Consider the following 10,165-nt stretch of genomic DNA (forward strand, 5'->3'; position numbering starts at 1 on the left):
ACTAGGGGAGCAAGATTTACCTCAAAACTCTTTTGTAAGATTTTTCTATGATAAATCTTATCACTCGTTGGTATGCGAGGTCCAAGCAAAAGCTTTTTAAACTTTTTGAAAACCCCTCAAGGCGTTTAAAATAAGGCGTTTTAACATAAATTAAAGCCAAGCCAAACATTGTAAAATTTTCAAAAATTCTTTCATTCTTTCATTTAATTGAAATAACAACTTCAATGTTGCCTCCTCTCACAAAAAATAAGAAGGAAAGCTTCAAAAGTAAAAATCTGAGAGTTGAGTTAATAAAAGGTGATAAGAGTTATAGTTGAGGATAGAAATGGACTCATATAGTACATATAATTTTCCACTCAACAACAAGCGCTAAGTAAATAAAAAAGATTCTTTGCCAAAAAGGACTCAAAACTCTTCAAAAATTTTAGTCGTTTCTAAAATTTGAAAATAAGATTTTTGTGGGAGAATGACCAAGGGTATTTTGAGTATTCAGTTTGTCGTGTTTTAAACCTAGAAATATGTTCATACTAGGAAGTAGCCATGAGAGTAAACATTAAGTAGAAAATAACACTAGCTTAGGTTTTGAGAAATTTAGAAATGCAAATAGGAAGCTAAGTCATGGAGGTGGAATGGTGCTTGGGGACAAGCAGTGATATGGAGTGATGCTTGAGGACAAGCATCATTCTAAAATTGGGGGTGTGATAAGTTATAGAAATACAAGTTATTTTAGCCTTTTAGGCAGAATAATGGAATCAAAACACGTAATAAATGTGTCAAAATGCGTAGTTTCTATTGCAAATTTTTTAACTATTAGGAAATACATCTTACATAGTTTCTCATGCCTATTTTACCCTGATTTTCAATGTTTTAACGTAGGATTAATAAGAAAAGAAGAATAGTGAAATGCAGAGGCACGGGAGCAAAAGCTACGCGAGAAGAAACTTGTCTGCTAAAACATCCCTAAACGAGAAACGATGTCATCACGCAAGGAAGGTTCACTAGAAGACAAGAATGGTATTTGAAATTGATGTGACTTGACAAAGGCTGCAATCGGTGCTTACATGGTTAGAAGAATTAAAGTTTTCCGCAGAAAGATTCCTATAGAAGAACCTCATTTCTACCACACAAAGTGTGCCTAAATGGGCTGAAAATCTAGAGAGTGGCGAAAAGGAGTAGCCTTTATGCCGTCTGTAAAAGTCATTCTTCTTCTTCTTCTTCGATCAGTCTGTAAGTGAAAGCTTAAAGTCAGATTACAAAAGATTCCATCATTCCTTTCATCTAACTTGTAAAGTCAATTCTTTACTACTTTCCATTTTGATAATTCTTTGTAATGTATATGTTCACATTATACAATGGCCTAAGGCCTATATTCTTTAATACATTGCATGTTTATACCTTTTTCAATCCAACATTCATGTACTATTCATTTATCAACGTGTTATTTATAGTTCAAGTTTGTGATAAGTTCTTAATAAGTAGTTTAGCTTATAAGGCTTATCGCTTTAGTTGAGCAATAATCATCACTTGGCCAGTGTATATTGCCAACTACTCGAGAGAGCAAGTAGAAAGGATATAACTAACGCGCGCAAAGGGGAGTTTGGAGACAAACTCCACCCTGGCGAGAAAACTTCCATCACTTTTGTGTCGAAAAGAGTGCAAGTGCGGGTATTTGACACCAAGATGTTGACACCCTTAAAAGAGAAGTTCTATAGTTTGTGTAAATGAACCCTTCTGGATATATCTCGTTTAACCAAGCTTTATCATTTGCATTTCGAGAGGTGAGCAAATGTGGCGTTTAAGGCATTGAGAGGTGCTTGCAAAAATTTAATCAATTAGTCTTTCTTTTCTTTTCTTTCAATACACTTAACTCACTTGTTGTTTAAGGTTTGAATCATTGTGACCAAAACCCTACCATACACCTCCAACTAACTTAGAGTTTTTTGTGTGTTGGATTCTTGGCATTGTAGGAGAAAGATGAAAATTTAGGGGGTTGCTAGAAGAGAACATGGATGTTGTAGATCTTTTGGTTTTTTTTAAAGAACATATGAAGGTTAAGAGAGGGGCTATGGAGGGTGGGGATTTTGATGAAGAAGAGAGGATGTGAAGGTGGTAAAAATTTCTAGGGTTTTTTTTTTGTGGCCTTTTCTTTATGTTGTGTTTTTCATGGATGAAGAAGAAGGGATTATTGATAGCCAAAAATGCTTCTTCAAATGGCTAAAAATTCAAAATGGTGGGATTTTTTGAATTTGAAATTATACTAACTTTTGCATACATCTCAAAATGACATGGAGCCTTTATTAACAAAACTAGTTTCAAAAAGTTACCATATTGAGTAATTCTCCACCCACCATAGTTACCCTAACTAATTGGTTTAGTTACTTTAACCAAACTACCCATAAAACTTTAAAATTAATTAAATAGCACTTTTTTTTTTAAGAAAAAGGTAGTTAATCACAAAATGAAAAATAAGTCAAATTAAGGCAAAAATTAATCTAGCAATTAAATTGATTTTAAATAATGTCTGATAAAATTAAGTGGCTACAATAACCTCCAAGGACTTTTCTACGCATTTTGGGATGGCTTGGCAATCTTGGACATGTTAGGCGAGAAGAAGGATTTAGAGGTTAGTAGAGGAATGATATGCTAGGCGAGATGATGTATTAACAAGGTTAGCAATGTGTTTAGGCTTGTCAAGGGACATTGGGCGACCAATGCTATTCAAGGAAAGCTTGATTACGAGATGATGGTCTAAAAGGTTAGAAGGCGAGATGAGAAAGACCATAGAGGTTATCTAAGCATTTTGGACAACTCATGACAAGCTTATGCCAATCAGTTTAAAGTTAATCCAAGTATCTTAAGCTAATCACATCCATTTTTGTGGCTAAGGTGGAGCTAGATTGGAAGTACGAGGTGTCTTAAGAAGAATTAAGGGTGGATTAAGGAAGGTTTAAGACCTTGCGAAAAAGGTTAACAGGCAAGTTGTGCACACAGCACAACACGTGCAACATCTCGCGATAAGCACTGGTGTGCAGCCATGTGTGTGCGTTGCACCTCACTGTGAGGTTAGCATGCAGAGTGCACTCCTCACTGTGAAGTTAGCACGCAAGGCCCTTAGCCCATGCGAGCGCGCCCAGCCCCATCCACCATGTCAATAAGCCCTAATGGACCATTTTTGGGCTGTTTTGGGTTATTTTGATATTTTCGGGAATTTTAAGGGGAGTTTTGAATATTTTCATTATCAAAGGATTAATCAAGGATTAAATTTTCATTTTTTCAAATCAAGGAGGCTGTAAAAAAAATTTCGATGAAGGATCCGTTCAAGTACTGTGAGTGACAAAATGATTTCTAAATGTCGAGTCTAAATACGATTTACTATCAAATGTATTAAGCATGATGTATCAATATTTGAGTGTACTGATTTATAAAGTATTTCCAAAGCATGTATTTCCTAATGAATTTACTTATGAAATTTACAAAAAAAATCTGTTTATGATAAGTACTTAAGTTAAAGAATGATTTTTTGAATGTTTTAGACTATACCGTCTGATATATATAGCAACCCTTTGGAGGATATTGCCTGTGCACATAGGTTCCTTTGATGAAGGCATTCAATGAATATCTAGTTTTCTATCACTGAGACAAATTCATGAGACGAGGGTTCTACAAATATGATATCTAGTTTTTGCCATCTCTTGAGATGAAGATCTGTAGGTTACCCACCTCATGTAGCTATAACGAGGTAGAACACTACTGATACCTAGATTTCATCTCGTAGATATCATATCCCAGGATGAGGATCCACTAAAGTGTCTTGAATTTTATCCTTGTGATTCTTGTGGTATAGTAACTGAAAGATAAAAAGAGTTTGTAAAGAAAAAGGTTTTAAAGATTTTATGCTTGGTGTTATGTTTATGATTTATTTGTGCAAAGGATGAAGTTTAAAGTTAAATTGTTTTAAAAACATATTAATTAAAATCGTTACTCACTTGGCTATTTAACTCACCATTTCAAAATGTTTTCCCTTTTTCCAAGTACAGATTGTGAGTCTTTGCTGCTAAACATACTGCTGCTAAGAAAATTAGTTTTAAATCATGAAAGGAATAAATTTGTCATATGTATGTTATGTTTAAGTTTATATTTCCAGGTTTTATACACTTTACTTGATAATTATAAAAGGCATTTCAAATGGGTTACACTACGGTTTTAAAGTATTTTCAATTATTTCTAAGTTCAAAGAATTCTGCTGGTAAAAATTTCATGCTTTCATGTCAAGGGTTAGCTGGAATTGTCTCAAAGGTGGATGGTTTCGGTTGACTTCAGGCCATATCCCGGGCCAAGCAAGGAGGTGCTCAAGGTGGGGTGTGACACTATTACTATCATGACATGGAAAGTCTAGGCATCTGTTGCTTGTTGTTCTCGTTTCGTCTTTTGCAAAACCCAATCGTACATATATCATGTTGGGTTCTAATTATGCAACTAATAATGGGCGTCTAGATTAGAGTTTTGTGATAAAAGGTTCATACCCTATCTATGTGTTGCTGCATGCATAATAATTAACGTTTAGTACAAGTTTTCCTCATGTTTGTCCAAGTGTAAGCAAAGCAAGAGGCTTCTTAGGTAAGCTAATGTGGAACATAGGAAATTTCTATCAAAACTTAGTTATAAACCTTACTTCTCAATCATGCGGTATAAATTCTATACATTATAAGTATAAAACTATAATAATCTACTTATTTGCATAGAGGACCTGTAGAGGGGGATGAGATGGAATGATTATGGAATACGATCTAACTTATATTAAGAAGAATGAAGGAATGTCTCTGTATTATATGTGATTTAAATGCAAGATACGGCTTGATAAATCACTTGACTAACTTGTATTTAAGGCGAGTAATCTCTCTGCACCTAAGACCACATTTGTTCTCCTTTCAAGACACAAATGGTAAAGATAAATCGAGAAATATAATCTATATCTAAACTTCATTACTTATAAGCTTCACATTTACCTCTATATTTAAGGCAAACAACCTCTTGGCGCCTAAACACCACACTTGTTTTGCTTTTGGGGCACAAATGATTGGAGGCAAAACGCCAAAGTAAAGTTTGTTTTCTATGTGTGTTTAGCTTAGTCTTTTGCCACTTGCTCTCTCGAGTCATTGGCTACGAGTGCTGGCCAAGCAAAGAGTTAGGCTCAGACTAAACACAATAACTTTTATACTTAAAGAACCCTTATCAAGCACATAATACATATTTCAACTACTTATAACACTTCAATAAGATGAATAGCAAAGAAATGGAAGAGAAACAATGGATGAACATGCATTTGATTAATAAATGTAGTTCTCTCAGCCATAAGATTAATAACATTCATACAATACATTCAAAAGAAAGAAAATGGAAAAAAAATATGTCGAGTCGTAGAATGAATTGGTTTGCATTTCTTGGCTCTTTTACAAGTTAGAGAAATGGTGAGGGAAGCTTTTCTCTCTAATCTCTCTCTAACCTCTCACTTAGACATTAATCGAAGAAAAGATGAAATAAGAAACATTTATAACACTCAAACATTTAATGGAGAAAGGATGGAGTAAGGAACACTTATAACACTTATCAAGCATATACTACAAATGGTGAATGACTTTAAAACTCATTTGTTCACTGACCTCCTTAAGGGATGGCTGATAACTTGTAGAAATACAAGTTATTATAGTCTTTTAGATAGAATAATGAGATCAAAACGTATAAGAAATGTGTCAAAATGCTTAGCTTATGTTGTAAATTCATAAATATTTAGAAATGCACTTTACATAAGCATTTATGTTTGTTTCACTCTGTTTTTAGTGTCTTAACGCAGGTTATGACAAAAGAAAAAGCTAGCGAATCATAGAGGAAATCGTGCAAAGACTAGGCTAGAAGACCATATTCGTAGGCCTGAAGAGGTTCGCTAGAAGACAAAAGTTGTAGTCGGAGTTGATATGACTTTACATAGAGGCAACTTTTGGTGCTTACATGTTCAGAAGGTTAGATTTTCCGCCTAAATCTACTTATATAAAGGACTTCATCTCCATCAAGAAAAAGATGTCCAAATGGACCCAAAGTCCTGAACCCTTGAGAGTGGTGGGAAGGAGTAGCCTTTCCACCATCTGTAAAGCATTTCTTCATCTTGTTCGGACAGTCTAAAAGTGAAAGCTTGAGGTTTGAATGAAAAAGATCTCATCCCCATTTCCCCTAACTTGTAATGTCATTTATATTCTTTCCATTCATTGTATTTCTTTATAATGTATTTGTTCATATTTTATAGTGGTCTAACGCCTATATTCTTTAATACATTGCATATATCAGTTCCAATCTTGCATCTCTTTACTGTTCATTCATCCTTGTGTTATTTGTAGTTTAAGATATATGATAGATTCTTGATAAGAAGTTTAGCTTATATTTCTTATCATGTTAGTTGAGCTATTTTCATCATCTGGCCAGTGTATATCGCCAAGTACCCAGAAGGGTAAGTAGCAAAGTTATGACTAACATTTGCTAGACGGAGTTTAGAGATAAACTCCACTTTGGCTAGATAACTTCCATTATTTGTGTTCCGAAAGGAGAAAAAGTGTGAGTATTCGGCGTCGAGAGGTTGTCGCCCTTAAATGAGAAGCTCTATACATCTTGTAAGTGAAACGTTCTAGATATAACTTGCTTAAGGCAGCTTGGTCATTTGGATCTTAAAAGGTGAGCAAGTGTGGCACTTAAAGACATCGAGAGGTGCTCGCCTTAATCATAAGCTTTTAACTAAGTTATATCACATCAGGGATATTTTGTTACTTAATTGCCTAGTAATGCATAGACTTTCCTTCACCCCCTTCTTTTATACAAGTTAGTTCACAATTCCATCTCACGTCCATCTTAATTTTCCTTTACAGATTCTCTAGTGTAGGTAAGTAGATATAGTTTAAACTTACATTCTTTCACACTGTATAGTTTATTCTTTTATACTGCCTAAACACCTAGTGAACCCTAGAACTACGCTTTGATATTAATTCCCTATCTTCGACTCTGGATCACTCAGATAAACCTATTGTTTCACTTGCACTTGGATAAGCAATAGGAAAACTTGTACTGAACAAGGACTTAGAAGTTACATGATGAAGAGATACATAGAGAGCATCTAGTATGCAATGACCATGATCAATGACTCTTCATGTAGATTTAAATAACAATGTAAGGAACAACATTATTCCCCTAAGCTCCAAAGTTAACTTAACCAGCCAAAAGATCATGTTTTTAGCGCCGTTGAGTTGGCTACAAGTCAATGGCATCCTCTATCTTTCTGTTCATGGTGGAGTTGGCTTCTTTTATAAGCATACTTTATGTGGAAAATCAATTATGCTATGCTGCAAATCCGTCCTTGCCTATGATGCATATTCGTCTTTGCTACAAATATCAGGACAAAAAGTAGCTATTTCTTATCACATCAACTCCAACTACCACTCTTATCTTCTAGCGAATCATCTTGCATAATGTGTTCTACTGGCATCTCGTCTTACGACTCATCAAGTAGCTTTTTATCATTGAGTTAATGCGCGGGATCCTTACTTCATTTCTTCTTTTCACCATCCTGCGTGAAAAAACACTTGAAAACAATAATCTGGCGTGATGACTTATGTAAGGTTCATTCTCTTGATATTATAATATTGCACTAAAGGCTACGCATTTTTATCATTTATCTGGTGTTTTGACTCCATTGTTTTACTTAAAAGGTCACAATAACTTGTATTTCTTAAAGTTATGATCTATAGAGGCCCTGGTTTCTTATCTAGTCTACGTGATAAAAACTCTAGGCATTTATTGGATACCCTCATCATACGACCTCTATGCACATGACAATCTATCCTGTAGGGTTGCTATCAAATCAGAACATCTCGGTATAGACTAAAACATATTCAGAAATCTCATGCTAAAACTTTAACTCAATTAATTTAACATGCTCATGAAACCTCTTGCATCACGCAAGTATCAAATCTAGCTTTGCTTAAATAATCTCTTTGCTCAAATACTTTTAGAAAGTTAGCATTCAAATTCATATTCATAAATCTCATGTTCAAAGAAACATTACTTAATTGAATCCTTTAAAAATTCAGCTCAAACATGCTTTCTCATAATCTCATCTCTAAACGTGAGACTCCTGCTTTGCAAATAAATCATGAATTAGTAGATTCAAATACTCGAACATAAAGTATGCTTAAAATGCAATTTCATAAATGAAGCTTAGAAATTTATTTTAAATTCATGTTGTCACTCACTACTTTTGGCTAGACTCTCACTATTTCCTCTTGCCTTGGAACAGCAAGAAAACTCAAGTTAACTTTTGGGTTCTAACTAAAAGAAACTCCTTTAACTTCTGTCTTTTTCCCTTTTTCCCACTTAAGAGAATCCTATCTTACTAACCTTAAGTTCTTCCAACTCTTCGGCAGCCTTAGCATGCTTAAGATCATTCCTACAAGCTCATCTTGGTTCAGAACGAGCTCCTGTACAAATTTAGAGTTTAAATCAAGAGCCCTAACTTAGAAAATCATGTTCTTAAGCTCCTTAAACAGAGAAAAGAAGCTTGAACTTGCTTAGATACAACCTCAAGCTCTAACTCTACTTCTTCAACTCAACTTGATCAAAACCTTCAACTTTTTAGATGTCTCTTGACTGAACACCCTAACTAAAACTTAGTCAAATGACCCTCTTGCTTGGTTCCAACACTTGCAAGCAAATTCGACTTCTTTCAAAGTTTTCTCTCTACTTCGCATTTGAAGTGGAATTGTGTAAAATAAGATAAAAGAGGATTTGTTGTATTTAAAATAACTTTTTGTGTCTAAAAAATGCTAACCTAGCACGATAAAAATTTCTGGAAATCTGTCTATCGCCTGTTCATCAATGATCTCTGCCAAAAACAACCCTAGATCCTCTGAGATCTGCACTCTTCTCGGCTTGAATCTACCCTTTTGCTCTATAACGAATTTAGTTACTCATGTAACTAAAAGAGATGAAATACATAGATGGATAGAAAAATGAATTGCATATATTGATGAAAGAAGTCATTACAATCTCCAATATCTACTACAAGCATTATGAATAATGTATGTAAATGTAAGCAAAACAGAGAAGGATGAGTACAACTTCAATTTCTTGCTTTACATACGTGATTTATGATTGATAAAGTTTTGGACTTGGGAGTAGATGGAAATTTGGATGTCTGAAAGATTCTTGACAGTGTTTTTGCTCCCATTTTATCCATTGGTTCTTCCTTCTTGAATGTATTATAGGCTTCCGACACTCAATGCTGACTACGCATGTTTCATGTTTTTCAGTGCTTATTTTTACTTTATGTGGGTTTCTCCATGTTCCAAAAGTCATGCAATGCCTCAAGCTTTAACTCTTCGTAAATATGTGGTGATTAGCAAGATGCTCTTAATGGTTTTTAGTTCCTTATTAAGTGTCGAACTTGTTCAACAACTCTTAACCACATTCCTGCAAAACTTGCGTAGAAAATCCCTTGCTTTTGTATTGACCTTGTTGTTAGGGGTGTAAGAATAACCCGAGTCACCCGACAACCATGATTATCCAACCCATATTATATGGGTTGAGTTGGATTAGTTTAAAATGTGGGTTGGGTTGGGTTGAAATTTTTTATTTTTTTCGGGCTGGGTTGGTTAGAGGGTTGGAGGGTTGAAAATTTTGAGTCAACCCAATTCAACCCGAATTAGTATTTTATATATATATATATTATTTTATTATTATTTTTATTTAATAAAAGTTAAACAATCTTATAAGTTATGATATTTTTTTTTTTTTTTTTGCTTAACTTGATGCGAAACATATTTGATTTATGCTTGATGATTTTCATTTACAAATATTAAAATTTCAAAACAAAAAAAGAATAATAATAATACAACCCGACAACCCAACCCAACCCAATCCATATTTTACCGGTTAGATTGGTTGGGTTGGGTTGGAAACTTAGTTCTGGTTATTTAGGTTAGCAACCCAACCAACACGAAAATATGGGTTGGGTTGAGAATGTCTCCCAACCCAATCCAACCTAACCCGTTTACACCCCTAGTAGAATCTCGATCCTAGAAAGAAGAATGCCCCTAAGTCATAATAACCACAAATCAACACATTGTAA

This window comes from Cucumis melo, chromosome 6 (assembly GCF_025177605.1).
Source record: "Cucumis melo cultivar AY chromosome 6, USDA_Cmelo_AY_1.0, whole genome shotgun sequence".
Lineage (NCBI taxonomy): Eukaryota > Viridiplantae > Streptophyta > Magnoliopsida > Cucurbitales > Cucurbitaceae > Cucumis > Cucumis melo.